The sequence below is a fragment of the Halichoeres trimaculatus genome, unplaced genomic scaffold, assembly GCF_033239565.1.
Source record: "Halichoeres trimaculatus isolate MK-OKI-2021-1 unplaced genomic scaffold, fHalTri1.1 fHalTri1_scaffold_8, whole genome shotgun sequence".
In the NCBI taxonomy this organism is placed as follows: domain Eukaryota; kingdom Metazoa; phylum Chordata; class Actinopteri; order Labriformes; family Labridae; genus Halichoeres; species Halichoeres trimaculatus.
The window spans coordinates 17792321-17808278 of record NW_027437186.1 but is presented as its reverse complement, the minus strand read 5'-3'; the positions used below and the strand labels follow the sequence as shown (position 1 = coordinate 17808278).

Genomic DNA, 15958 nt, shown 5'->3' with positions numbered 1-15958 from the left:
GAGCTGCAGGCAAGCAAAGTTGGGGCAGTGATGCAGCAGGACAGCTCCTTGTGGGGAGATAACTTATCTTTTGAGAAAGACATTATTCTTTATAGTTTGTAGGATTTTAAAGGTAAATTTACCCTCTTTGGTCAAAAAAGATGTATTTTCAAAGCAAGATATTTTTATGCAGGAAGTGAGTGTTGTGCCTGCAAGCTGACATCCAACATTATTTGAGCGTTTAGAAACTCACGTGTCGTGAAGAGCAGTAATAAATGTTCTACTTGTTGTTTTTGTATTTTTTGGTTCTATTTTTCAGAAGCAGCGTTAAAAATGGGCATTTATCTATGAAAGAGAGCTGAGGTGAATGACAAAAAAAGAGAGAAAAGGAATAAGACCTGAGACTGGTCAGATAAGCTCCCCCCATCCACACACACACACACACACACACACACACACACACACACACACACACAAACACACACACACACACACACACACACACACACACACACAGGATTTCTTTGTCAGTTTGCCTGCTGCCGAGTTGTCTCCGTGACAGGAGAGGTCATGTGGATGAATGCCTCCTATTATGGGATATGTGCTCAAATCCCAGTTTTGGGGTCAGAAGGTTAAACATCCAATCAGCACTCAGCGTAGTTAAACCCCTTTGAAACCAGGAATCATGATAAGTTAGCGCTGGAATCAATAGATGTCAATGAGGACACGTTTCAGTGGCAGATACAATGTATTAAAAAAAAAAAAAAAAAAAATTGCTTTAATCTTTCTATACACCTGAATGAAGTACATTTACAAAGGACAAAGTTTAAGCCTGCTTCAGATAAAAATGGGATCATATGTTCCCGTCTATAAATGTGGCCTTACACTGTGTTTTCAACAAGGTAGAAGAACACTGAATTGATATAATTACGCTCTCTTGAGTACGTGTGAAGAGTAACTTGTGAATGTAACCCAGGTATGAAGGTACTCATGGATGCTATTTTTAGGATTGACTTTATACATTTATATTCACTTTATGAAAACATAGGTGGTACAACAGCTCCACTACAGTGAAGCTAAAAACAAACAGAGCCCAACATTACTGTCTGTGATAGAGCTCATTTGTGTTTATTTAATCATTTTAAACACACTTTCTTTAATTGCATGTAAAGTAGATGAGAAATTTAGATTGGAGTAAATGTAATCAACACTAACAGAAGAGTCATGTAACTCTCTTCAGTAGGGATGCACGATATTGGATTTTTGCCGATATCCGATATGCCGATATATCAAACCCCTTTTGGCTAATACCAATACCCATATCACAAGTTTGTTTGTTTTTTTCACTGTAAGAAAGCTAAGTCTATCCTGTACTGGAATTTATATGTTACTCTTATTGTGACTGTCTTATTTGTTTAAGAAACACATAAAACAAGACAAAAAACATTTGATTTTACCATAAATAAGAAATGTATTATTTTTTCAAACTCAGGACATTCAGTATTGAAATACAGAAAAATAATTTCTTTAGATCACATGAACTTTAAATGTACAATGCATTTTTAAACATAACCAAGTTGCATTTGATTATTTTAGAGCTACTGTAACAACCTGGTGACAGACACAGAGCTCTGCAGTGCAAATAAATGAAGTGCTACATTTTATTTAAGGAGCTTATTTTTCAGATGGAAAATAATAATAATCCTAACTGAATAGCACCTTATCGGCTGTGCATATCAGCATATGGAGGCACACCATCCATATCTACACACATTTAATGGTACTGACCGGTTTGAGAGCTACCTCCTTTATTCTCTGGAGTTTCGTTGGGTGAGCTCAGCAAATAGAAACATGGAGTGTATCAGATGTGTATCTTAGTTTACAGATTACAAGAAGAAAAGCAATGTATGAACACTATGTAACACAAATGACTTGTTTAGGGACAGATTTCTTTTGACATTGTGCCTTGAAGCACCATTGAGGGATGCTTCATCCCTCAATGATGATAGAGTAATCGTCGATCCCTTCATTGATCGAGCAGTCAACGTCAGTGTCAGGGAAACTAACTTGTTTCTTTAATTTTTTTTTTAATCTATTTGTGGTGTCAGAAAAGGTATAAACACAGTTTGCCTTCCCCTCACTGCATCGACTGTTGCTTTGACAGCTTCCCCAGGAATGTGACTGAGGTTCACCTTGACCAGCGTTATTATAGAACAGAGAGGTGGACTGAGGAAAGCACATTTTGGTGAATATTAATAACCCTCGTTGTGATAATCAGTGGTTGATTTGTGATGCTGGAACATAGCTGGTCATAATGTACGTTTTGTTTCAATGGTATCACACCGACACTTTTCCTCTGAAAGATCAAAACATTCTGTCACACTTCCCGCGAGTCTTTCTTCCTATTTGTCTTTCTCCAGTTTACAGCCTGCAGTTGAAGGATTAAAATGTGCTTCTCGGAAATCGGCTAGTCAGCCTGCCAGCCAGTGATAAGCACATTCAGGATCGATTAGATCTGCCTTTAATCTATTCAACTTTTTTCCCGGCGAAAGGAGCAAAAAGAAAAAAAAGCTTAGTATGGGAGATGTGAAGTGCACGATACGGTGACTTTGGGAACATGTGCCTAAAGGGCAAACGCATTGTAAGCCACATTTTCAGGCATGAGATCATATTTAATATGCAATTTTACAAGTCCTCTCTAACAAGCTGCTGTAGGCAGATACAAGTGAAACAACTGAGAATAATTTTCTATTAAACGTGAAGGACGGAGATCATTACTGAGAGAGACGCAGGCAAAAACAGCAAAATGGCTCTATCAGGAAGAAAAGAAAGGACAACACAAACTTCTATGAAAGCACAGAGGAAAGAGTTTGAGATAAAGCTCTTTGTGTGCTTCCAGTCATTACTCTCAGTTGCTCTTTGTCTGCCTAAAAGAGAGCAAACCAGTTTAACAGAATGCTAAACAGGCCAGCAGAGGCAAGGCTGTCAATGCCAATTCACAGATCTTTTGATTCTATGTCCATATATAGCTAAAGAAAAGATAGCAGAACGCACCTTTAGCTCATTACTGGGGTGGGATGTGTTGATTGATTCCTCCTCTGAAGGGTGAGACAGCTCTGCCTGAAACAAAATAGGAAGAGAACTATATTAATTGCATGTAAACACAAATGTTTCCTCAGTAGGAAAGGGTTCAAAGACATAATTTATCACTTGACTATGATATAATTACATGCATGTTAATTGCATGAATGTACAGCTCAATACGTTGTACATGTAATTATGCACGGAAATGAAAAAGAGGGGAAAGTGGAGCTAGACAGAAGAGTAACAGACACATATGTAACCAGGGATTTGTACATGTTAAATTGGTCTTTTGATATGAAACACATAAAATAGTTGTGTATGGAAAATTAAACCATGCAACTTCACGAGCAAACATCTCCTAACCTCAAAATACACATGAAGCCTTGTTTTCTTTTTAATGCTCTGATACTGAAGTTTAAAGATGTTTCCAGCAGAGAAATAACTTGAGGACCAAAGACAGCAGCAGGCTGACAGAGCTCCAGCACAGCTCACACTGCTGGGATTTCAGACACTGTTTATTTCACTCTCACTTTTCCACCAAATATGTTTCATTTCAACATCTCTTATTGATACAGCCGTAGTAGTGTTGCATGAATGTAGTTAGTTAAATATAAATAAAAGAGACTGAATTCATGTGCTGACTTGGCCAGTACTGCTTTGAATTCACCAAGCTTCTTGGTGCACCACATCAGCGGAGGTGAATTACAAGACTGTTCAGCCTGGTGTATGAGCAGAGTGTTGACATTAGGTATAAAACTCTTTCACTGTTAGTTTCTGGTTTTCTTTTGTTGTGTTTACAGTAATATCACTCCATAACATGAGTATTTGGACTAAACAAATGAAGAATGATGTTGATTAAATGTTTAAATTAAGGTTATCCCTTCTGTCTAAATTCTTGCTTGCGTTGTTATACGTCACTTTGGACAAAGTGTCTGCGAAATGAAACTGTAGAACTGTATTATTTGTTGTTGATGTGTTTGTAGTTGTCTTGTTTTAACATGTTACCAAGGCCTTTGGTCCCAATATACATATGTTGTCAAGTTGATACATTTTTACGTGGTTAAGGCTGAAATACAACTGCTGCAATACACCTGGTCATTTTTATAGATCAGTTGAAAGAGGGGCCATGGTTCTTTTCTTGAGCCTTATCCTGTCCTTCTCATACCAATATATATGATTTACAGCAAAAAAAAAAACAAAACAACAAAAATGTGTCTCTCCATATTGTCCCACTCTTTTTTTTTTTTTGGAAAACTCTTATTTCAGCCTGTTTGAAGCACTTCATTTTAGATGCTGTCCCTTTAAGGAACCCCACTCAATAAACCCCTGTCCCTCTGATTGGCCAGCTCCCCTGGAGGCCTGTTGGGGGTGGAGCTATAGGAAGCTCTTGGTGTTTGAGGCTCATTCTACTAGTGTTATGAACAGGTTTGGAGATCCTTATACAATGACCGCATCACTTGGTAGGTCTCATAATATTATGTGGATTTGGTGTTTTATTCATTTTTTGTTCAGAATGAACTGTTTTGAGCAGCTTACAGACACATTTAAGGATTTCTGAAACAAAGGAATATGTAGTGGTTTAAAAAACAAATTGTACAAATTGAGTATGAACACCCAGCATTGTTACTTGCTATCTAAGTTTTAAAGGTGGGACACATAATACTCTGCCTTAGACTAACCAATGAGGTAAACAGAAAAACAGAAGATGAGACCAAATAAAAACATATTGGTCAGCTGATATCAAACAATGGAATAAAATACACGTTTTATTTGCTGCTAGAGAAAACTTAGGGAAAGGATGAAAGGTTGAACTTGGCCACATAGTGATTATTGTACAACCTCAATGGTGTAGTCCAAATACCTGACTTTTTATTCATCCATTATTCTCATACATCAGGGCATTGGAAGTGCTTGCATTGCACACAAAGAGCCAAACTACATATAGATGAAACATTATACCCTGCTCAGATCCCCATTTCCATGGCAGCGCTTCACTTTTCAGGCAGTTAGGACCTTTCAGTAAATAGCCTCAATCCCAAGAAGCCAGCCTCTCACCTCCAAACAGAAACAGATAAATCTATGATTTTCACAACCAGTTAATATTACATAATAGTCAGGGTCATAGCCCAAAGAAAGGCAATCAGAGACTGGAATTGGTCACAGTGGTTTTGAGGAAACTGGCTTCATGTGTCCATGGCATTCCCACATCACCTGAGGTGTTATCTGGGCAGAAAAATGAACAGGACACACTCTCCCCTGCATCTGTAACTACCAGAGAGAAGCCCCCGAGCAAGCTACTTAACCCTGGCCTGTCCCAGTGGAGGGGCTCAGAGCCCGTGGAGGTGGTGCTGAATGGTTTTACAGAGCAGCTTGCCAGTGTGAGAATGAAACAGGGTATTACTAAAAATGCCCAAAATGAACGCAGTAATTGGGCAAACCTTTAGTGGATGAATAACAGAAGGAAAAACATTAAAAGGGAGAAGAAAGCAGTCTAGCAACACTTGATTTTCTGAGAGAATATATTCCCTTCCATCTAGTAATTATGTGGGTGTGATGGTACATCAGTGAAGAGATGAGGAAAAATACAGTGACAGAGATATTTCATAACGTTGTAATGGCTAAATATCAAAAGGCCAGAAAAGTGCCGTTATCTTCTACACCACATTTCTTTTATCCACGTTTTTATAAATGTGCAGTGGGAGATCACACAGCTCTGAGGACCGAGACTCTGCAATAATTAACCTCCCCTGCTTTTATGTGGAAACTAAAGATCTGAAGAAGCTACTTAGGGTAGAAGATTTGTAAGAAATGTCTCCTTTTTTCAGACCAAGATTTTTAACATTTTTACAACCTAAAAGTTTAAAATGTTCAGAAGTATGTTAAAAACAAAAGCACATCAGCTTTGGATAGGCTCTATCAGCCAGCATTTAAAGGTAGGGTTAGCAGAATTTTCCTAAAAAAATAAAATGTCAGTATTTACAGGAAATAATCCCATGATGTATTTGACAGCTCTTTTCTGCCAATGACAAACATCTTGCCAGTAAGCAAATACGACAAATGAGTAAAAACACATTTCCAAGCTTTTTTTGTGCTGTTTTGTTGCAACAGGAGTGTAGGTATGTAGCTACAACGTCCTGGGCTGAAAATTAAGCAAGAGGACAAGTTCACTGCAGGGTGGCTCCAAAAGTAGATCATTCCTGAACCTTCCAGTTAGCCAGCTAATAAATCAGCATAAGGTTTTACTTCATCATCGTAGCACATACTAATTCCTGCTCCATCTCTTTGTCTAAACGTGGACATGCCTTGCTTGAAAAAATGCTCATTGTTGCTGTCGCTGAGAGTATTCCAAACTGAAGGGTTCTAAAGAGCGACATCACAGTTGTTCTGTTGATCATAAAAACAAAAAGCAAAAAATTGAAAAAAGACTGAAAAAAAGACAGGGATTGAGTTAATTGGGGGCTTGTGTGAAATACAAGTCAGTGACAACAGAAACAGTAAAACTCACAATTACTTATACATGACTCAGCTGTCTGTTCCACAAGCTCCTTCATCATCAGCAGGGCTCTATAAGTAATCATTATTATTCACAGTTGGTAATTTCCCTCCAGTATAACACTAATCATCATCATGTTATCATTATTGTCATGTAGTAGATAAGCCTGCTTTGTATTCAGAGAACATCGACTCCTTTCACCTTGTTAAAGAAGAAAAAAACAGGTTTTATCAGAGTATTTAAGGCAACACACTGAGTCAGCACTCGAAGATCCCAGCAACAGGGCTTTTCTAACCGTCACTACACTGCAGATGTTCTTAAAATGAGGAATCCCTTCCCAAACCGCTGTCTCAATCATCATTGTGTGATCTGAGAGATGCTGCGTGGAATTATACCAGTCGCTATTGTGCTATCGTTATTATCATTCTGCGGCTAAATCTGCCTGCTTTGTATGCTGAGACGATTGAGCTCATTCCAAGCAGAAAATGACAGCTCGTTATGTGAGGGGAAAATGGATTTCACCGTGTTGTGGTATTGCAAGGGACCTAGAGACAATACTGTCGATACTGTAAAGCACCGTCTGAATTGGTTCTTATGTGAAATGTGCAATGCATGAATAGAGGCCTATTGATTGGTAGTCCACTGCCAATGGCTGTGCGGCGTGCATGTTTCCCCGCACGCACACACACAAGCTTCCTGAAAGTGATAATATTTCTATTGATTTATTTTGATGAACTGCATTCATATTTCTGAAGGGTGATTTTACGCACAATAAACGTGACGAGAACCTACGACTCAAATGTCTCCCTGCCATAAAATAACAATCAAGATGGAAAAAAAATATTTTGAAGAAGATATGATGTATGACTGCGCTCTGAAATAGCCTCAGATGAACAGATGTTGCTATGGCTGCAATGTGCTTCTCTTGCAGGGCAGTTCAAAATATGCATCCTGCTTCAGAATATCCTTCAACAACCAAACAAGGGCTTAAAATGAGCTTTTTATACAACCTAACTAGGCTCCTCAACTGTAAAGACCTCAACTACAGTGGAATCCACGCTCTGTTACCTGCATTTTTAAAACCATTTTCACTGAAAACTGAGTTGGTAGGTAGCAAAAAAGTTGTCTGTATTATTTTGAAATTGATTTGGGTTAAAATAACTGATAAATAAAATAATAATGTGTTGGAGAATGCTTAACAAAGGTTGCTACAGAAGTTTTGAGCATGATGGCTTTATTATGTGGCAGCATTATTCTGACAAAACCCGAGAGGAAATGTTTGACTTGCATGGAAGTCAAACATTCATTACTTTTGCTAGAGCTTTCACAGCGCTTGCATGCAGAATATCTCTGTCCCTGCGCACAATATTGTAGCTTGAGCAACAAAAACAATCCTGCCTCTACTCAGAGTCTGAGAGAGCACACACTACTGTCACTACTTACACCATTTACAACATTCCCACAAAGTACAATATGAGGAGTGATTCAAATGAACCCAGAACAAAAAACAAATGAAAGGCTGAGCTTTGATCTGCATTGTTTTGTTTATGAAATAAGTGCTACCACCACTAAAACAAAAAGAGGTTATCAGTAGACACAGGCCCTAATGGTCGTTTGAGGATAAAACACTTGTCATCCCTCAGATCAGCTGCCCACCACTGCCGACAGTAATCTGAAATCTATCTTCATTTTTATTTGTCATTTCTGGACCAGCATGCGAACACTGTAACCATACAGCCTGACACACAAAAACAAAAACTGAAAACATGCTTGATTTGAACACACACATACACACACATGCCACATCAAAACACATGCAAACAGACAGCTTGAAATCCAGCCATTAGTGTTGTGTCTGTCATTAGCTAAAAGGCCTGAAGCTGGAGTGAGACCAGAATAATTATTCTGATTATAGTCCTCTAGCTGAGCTCTATCCAAACACATTAAACTCCCTCGGATTAAAAATCTGGTGTTTCATCTGGTTTCTAAATCAAGACGCTGGGATTTGTTCCATGATAGCAGCCAACATTACAACAGATGCTGGAGGAAAGCCAACTTTCTTTCTCTGATCTATGAGGGCAAACTAGCACAGCTGATAAATTGTCAGGAGCTGAGAAGTTTGAAAGTATTTCATATTCGTAGTATAGTGCTAACTGGCCTTATAGGGCAGAATGACCAATAACCTTATCATGGAAAAACTTGGCTGCATCCAAAGGCCCTGCAGTCACTCTTGACCCTTAGTTTAAGAAGTTTTTGGCCTTTGTTGACCTTTTTCTTGACCCACGGATGGATCTTTGGAGGTACTTGTCACTCAGGACTCTTCCTCCAGCACTAACAGATAACAGCAGTGTGAAATTCACCACCGAATCTGATGATTTATCAGGAGATGACCCTTTGCAATGTGAAACTTTTCCTCCTTATGTTTCTTGTTTTCATGGATAAGGATTAGGTGCAGCTTGCTGTAACACCATGTGCTACAAAAGCAAATTCACAAATTGCATGTTTGAAATCAAGCAGCTTAAAACACCCATGATGTGTAATGATAACATCCTGTGTCAGCAAACGAGTGTCTATGTGAGAAAGTGATTATGTGCATGAAAGTGAGACTGAATATGAGCTTGTAACTGTGAGCATGTGTTCATGAGTTGGATGCTCTGGGTGCAGTGAAATGATGCAAGCAGAATGTGATAGCAGCTTTGAGGATCAGCACAGTGGGCGCAGCTGGTAGCTGCACACACATACATACGCACGCCTACACACACACACACACACACACACACATGCACACACAGACGTAAGTATCGGCTGGCAGGGGCTGGTGGATCCCAGCTGTGTCTGTATTATCTGTGGGCCAGGATGCATTCACAGGTGCATGGGCTCATAGACAAGCACATTTCATTGGATGAGTGTGTACAAGGTACTGAAGTGTTTCCATGAACGAGTCCACCATGCACAGTTGTTTGGATGTTCCTTGGAGATTAGTTAAACCTGATCACAGTGAGGTTGAGAAGCGTATAGGGGGAAATGGTAACTCCATTTATGAGACTTCAATTTAGAAGCAGTCTGAAATAATTACTTAATATATTCAAGTTTTTGACTTTTTTACACACCTTAAACTTATTTTAGTTTCACAATTCCTTTCATATATTTTATCTGCAGGCAAGCACCCTCCTTCAACTATCCTCCCCCTCCTCCTCTTCCTCTCACCTCTTTTCTGACTCATTGCTGAGTCTAAAATAAAATTCTACACAGGAGATGCAGGTGGCGGGCAGTTGCTTTACAGGGGGATTGGCTGGTAACTATAGGCCTGTATTTTTATCTCGCTCAGCTCAGACGTCCTGCTCCCACAATAGTGCTACTCCTACAACACTTGCTCTAGACAGCCATGTATTTTTCCACTTCCTCACTTGAAAATATGAGCCTGCCACTCTGTCAGAAGCTCTGAAATAGCTGTACATGGTTAGATAAGCCGGGCAGATAGAAGTCAGTGTGATGGTTGTCTTTCCATCTCAAGTGGGGATAACTTTCTGTCTGCCCTTGAGAACTATTCTGTAGTTTATTCATTGTGTACTGATAGCGGCAGAGACCATCGGTAAGAGTTAGACACAAGCTAGTTGCAGATTAAATGTAACTAGCTGGCTTTATCATCCTCCATATTTTTAGGCTGTTAGCAGAAATAATTATTTGTTTTCAGAGGCTAAATCTCTGCCTGCAACTTCACTGTCTCTGCTGGGAGCTTGGCATGCAAAACAAGGACCAGGAAGTGGCAGGTAAACTTAAAAATAGGAGGCAGCGTATTCTACAGCATTGCACCCCTGAAAAAAAAGAAAAAAAGACTGACTGCCAAATGTGTACAGTGGCTGTCAGTTTTTTGGTGTTACTCAGTCAAAGACACACTAACCGTGATTAGTCTCTTGTTGACATTTCCAGTCCCACACCTTGAAATCTTTCTCCGTTATCTGATATCTTTCTTGCTCACCTCACTTAAAACTTAAGTCACTTAAAACTAGGGCACTTACCATGTTATCACAGTGACAATCCTCCACATCAAAACAAAATTATCCATTTGACATGAACAGAAACTAAGTTTATAGCTGAGACTAACAATATTACTTAAATTAATTTACAAATCAGTACGATGTTAAGATCAGTGTCTTCATCACTTGGGTGACATTCTAAAATCTGTTGTACCTAAAAGCATCAGGTCTCTGGTATCAAAGGTAGAGTAATGATATTGGTCTTGGGGAACTTTAGGCTATTTTAGCCAAAACACTGAGGGACTGAAAACGCTGTAGTAAGTATGCCAGGCCTGTAGGTGGTGCTATAACTGTCTTGTCCAGAAACCGCTTTTGGGAAATCTCTACCGAAGTAGAGTTGAGCTGATCATCTGGTGTTTTGGCAAAAACTAAGTGCAGAAATGGAGCAACAGATGCACATTTTGTGTAAAGACAGTCAGCAGATTCAGCAAATTGAGCGGTACAAGCACAACACGGTAGTTCGTGATGATCGTAACAATGGTACTGTAGTCCTGTTGTATGCGCTCGTACGGAGCAGAGTATGACGTCATCATTTTCACTGAAAACTCAGGCTAACTGTTTACATGGCAACGGTGGCAGCAGTGTTTCAGAAAAAAGTCCATTCTGGAGGCCGTTTTCAAAAGAGCCTTTTGTTGAAAACATGTCATGAATGACATCCGAATAATGAAATATCAGCAGATGGAATTTGCAGCAATGCAAAATTTTAATGCTTTGTATTACATATAGACCATTTCAGCTTGGTAAGCCCTAAGAACAGCAGAGGAACCAAGATAAAAGACTTGGACAGAAGATTTTGTCTCTTTCATTTACTTTGTCATCAACTGTTAAAACAAGGCAAAACATTTCTCAAAATATGCAGAGCAAGTTAATTTTGTTGAGCACTTCTAAATGTTATTACCTCAAGTCTGAAATCTAAATATGTGTTTGACTGAAGTTGAGGTTTGTTATTGTTGCCTGAAGGTTGACATTTAGGAAACAGAAGATAAGCCTCTGGGTCTCTATTCAACCTTTGTGGTATCCACTGATTATAAAAGAGTAGGTGTAAAAGGAAGAACTCCCTATGGCTTGTTTTGGGAAAATGACAACGTGGAAGTGTGACTGTTAAAGTTATGGCTTAATGATTTAATGCTAGCTTCAGTTATTTAACAGCTTGATCACAGCATATATTTGAGCAAATTTGAGTGTAAGGTTAGCAGCAGACATAAAATAGAGGTAAAGTCAAGAGAAAATTTTGCACTTGTTGAAACCTCTAACAAAACAATCCTAACTGGAAGACTTATTAAAAAAATGTTGAGGCAATATATAAGCCTTAGCCTCTGAATCTCTAGCTGTCTACATGTGCTTCTCTCTCAGCGTGGCCCCACGAGCTCCACTAATTTCCACTGTATCAACGTGTCATGGACAGTCGCAGACCAGCATGATGTTAATGTGATCTGATTTTTACTGTCTAGACTTTATAATTTCATTTGAACTCCATGGGACACGGTGCATTATTTAAAAGCAGCAAACTGTAAAATGGATTGGGTTTCAGTGTGTGCCAGATATCAGTGTTGTTCTTTTGGTGATGTTTTTGTATAATGAATTTCCCACACTGATATCTTCATAATCCACTTCTTTCCCTGGAGAGGGCAACGCTGCTCATTTACAAAACGCTGCTGTGTTTTAAAAAACTGTGAAGTGATTTAAAACTCTTAAGACTTTACTCTCAGCATTCCCATGGACACAGACTTCTTTAGCTTATTGCTTTAAGAAGAGAAGCTTTTATTAGCCCCTCTGGGTTTCTAGCTGCACAATGTAGCCATTTGCATCTGGTTTATTCATTGTTTCTTCACATTTAATCACAACACTCATTTCTCTTTTCCCTGTTTACCCCTCTATGAATAACATAAAGAAACTAAAGTTCCTCATTTTGGGGTTTGAAAGAAGACTATATTTGGAGATGTTGTGCAAACTTTCCACAGAGCATATGGTGGTAACCTAATTTGGGGTTGGGCGTTTAAATATGAATGAGAGTACACTAACAGAATAGCTGATTTTAATGCGCTTGGACACTTTCTGATGGACATCACACTTATTTTCTGTGCTGCTGTTGGTGCAACAAGCGTACACTGCTGCCTGGTTTCTTTAGTGCAGCGTCACTGTGTGTGAAAATGAGAGGGGATTCAGCAACACAGCAAGAGAGAAGAAGGAAACATGTGAAAAAAAGTGTGACATCTAGGGTAGGAGAGGAAAAACCTTCACAGTATTACAACCACAAACACACAAACTAGCATATAAAGCTTGCACCTATATGCAGGGGGAGAGTGTCGATTTTATTCAGCGGCCCATACCAAATATTTCAAACTATGTACAAAAAAACATAAAAATATTCCACGTCAACACAAACATGTACCTTCTTACAAATTTCACACCCCAACAGCACCAAGAGCCCTGACACGGAGGCCTGTAACACACGCACAGCGAGTGCTTTCACAAACAGATAATGAAGGTGTGTGTTACTGACAACGTGACCCAGGGAAGAGATATATCGTAGTTGACACGTTGACTTACAGAGACGGAGAGAAACGAGGAGCAGCCATTTAACTGACAGGGTTGGAAGGAGGGATAAAATGCAAGAGGAGAGATGGTTGATGGATAAAAAGAGGGAAAGAGAGGAGGAGAAGAAATAAATATGCCTTTTACATATTCAGTTCTGCACGGCTGCCTCGCTTATGCATGCACGCGCATACTCAGTTATGACTCGCTTCACTTGTCGATGATTTTCATTTAGATAGTTTGTTATTGTATGACATGCTCTTTTACTCGCAGAGGAGTTCACACACACACACACACACACACACACACACACACACACACACACACACACACACACACACACACACATGAATGTTTAATGATGTCTCACATCTGTATCTTGACACAAGCTTGGCAGTGTGATTTTACTCTTTAAAGTCTGTTTAGAGCATAAAAAAACAACCAACCTCACATCTGAGTTTAAAATAGAATCCTACGACGAGATCAGAATGGAGCTGCTGCTTACACTTTATCATGTATACAGGGAGGATCCGAAACACGGAGGACAGATTTGGGTGAAAACGTTGAAATGTTCTCCTCAATATTGAGGGGAAAAATGGGTTTTTATTTTCTGAGTTTTATGAATTTTCAGCTAGAAAGTCCTTCAACTAGAGGACATGATACAGGACATTCAAAGCCGGGAAAGTGGCAAACATGTTTTGTGCCTCAGTGTCCTCCAACAAGTTACTGAGTCCCTCAACCATTTTTATTATCAGAATATTACCTCAGCCATCCTTTCTACCGACGAACAAAAGTCTAGTGGTGCCACACAACCTATTCAGACAGTCTCTGCATCAAGTTTCTTACTAAAAAACTATTTACAAACCATTGCATGAGAAATTGTACCTTTCCAGTCTCCTGACCTCTTAAATGGCCACTTGCCATTCTCACCAACTCAAGGCCTTCGTGCAAAGCAGCAGCCTGCCAATCAGAATCTAATCTGCATCATCCTCACACAAATTCCCTTCGTTCCACCTGTAGGAGAAATCTGGGGTTTGGTGTCTTTCCAAAGGACACGGCAAATGGAGTGGAGGAGCCAGAGATCAGACCGCCAATCTTCTGATTTGTGGACGACCTGCTCTAAAACTGAGCCAAAGCCACGCACAATCTGGGAAGTGATTTGACGTTTCATTGGCCTGCTAATGCAGCAGCTATGACCCAAAAAGTTTGTGGTGTAGGGCGTGTGAAGCATGTTGATGTTGCTTTGATAAACTCTGGTAAAAATTGCATTTTTGCTCCAGTCACTCCAGTCGTAACATTATTGTAGCCTTAAAATAATAGACAGCTCAACCATCGATCCTATCATCATATCAGGTGGCCTTCTGTGGCAGTAGGGTGAGGATATAAAGAAAATTTTCCCCATCAGCCACTTTTCTGGAGCTGATCCAATTTTCCCCCTTTTTTTTATTAATGAGCAAGAACATTTCATGAATCAATAACTTATTATATTTCATCTCCACCATTTTTAATTGCCTTTGATCCAAGAAAAGTGCCAACTTTAGTTTCCAGACAAGTAACTTTCCAGATGCTAAAACCTGCACTAAAACCATCCCCCAGAAACTTTCTGCAGAAATTTTGCGTCATAGACAGAAAAGAAACTGGTTCATGGTCACAGAAGTATTTGTTTTCTTTCTGATAGTCACTGATTGGCAATCTCAGCCTCCCCTCACTCTTTATTTACCACCCCATCCCTTGGATTCCATGTAAACACAGGATCATTGTCCTGCCCACTAATTAATGAGTCCAGTCAGAGCGCTGGAAGCCTGCATGCTCGCTCTGCCTCCTCAGAGAAAACTGCTGGCAGTCCTATGAATCACCGCATTCAAATGGTCTCGTGGTAAAAGAGCAAAAATGATTGAAAACCAAAGGGAGGAATTCATGAGGCTGGATGAGCGATGATAAATGTATTAGCACCAGATGACATTTCCATCACCACCTCATCGATCACCTTGGGGACATTTTAAATTGCGGACTGCTTTTGTGTGTGTGTGTGTATGTGTGTCTGAGTGTGAATGTCAGAATTGGGAAGATGAAAAAAGCTCCTCAACACACACACACACACACACACACACACACACACACACACACACACACATTAACATGTAAAAAGAAAAACAAAAAAAGAAGCAAATCAGGATGTTGGATACACGCATGATGAAATGGAGTAAGCAGCAGCCTCCAGGTCACATGAAAGTGTATCGAATCACAACGTTGTCTCTTCAGATATCCATTGATAATACGGATGCACCACAGTACAATGTCCCATTGTTGTGCCCCTCAAGGTTATTTATCCATTGTGACTGAGCTGTCTGTACTATACTGATGTAATAAATGTCAGTATGTCAAAAAAATGATATAGATATAGCAAGAATGATAAATCATCATCAGTTCTTGGCAGAGTTGTTTAGATGCTGATATCAGGCCAAATTGGTTCCAATATGCCTCAAACACAAGATAAATTATCGGCAAGAATGCAAGATTGTGTACCAGTCCTATGCCATAATTTTTAGCTCTTGATAAAAATCATGAACAGTGTGAAATAGGAGTATAAAATCTTTTTTTATGCATCCTTATTAAGCTCAGTGAATCCATCAGAAAGCACAATCATGCTTGTCAAACCCTGTCCTTCTCTTTGCATCATACCACCTTGCATGTATATGTATCAGAGAGAAAGGTGATGCTCACTTGGCCTGAGCGAGATAAGTCGCAGATGACAGCCAAACTGCGCCCTGCGCCTGTGTTCACCTGTTTGATAAATAACCAGGACCTCTGCAGCCGCGGGAGGAGTCTG

At 39.6% G+C, this 15958-nt stretch overlaps 1 protein-coding gene across 1 annotated transcript in view; it reads right to left on the bottom strand.

The window, feature by feature from the left end:
• The window catches only part of cdh11 (cadherin 11, type 2, OB-cadherin (osteoblast)), a 107651-nt gene that overhangs the window by 58852 nt on the left and 32841 nt on the right, over window positions 1–15958 (bottom strand). Inside the window, exon 2 of the mRNA XM_074675494.1 lies at window positions 3034–3099. The gene's annotated coding sequence lies outside the window, so the exon portion shown is untranslated. The remainder of the gene's footprint in view (window positions 1–3033; window positions 3100–15958) is intronic.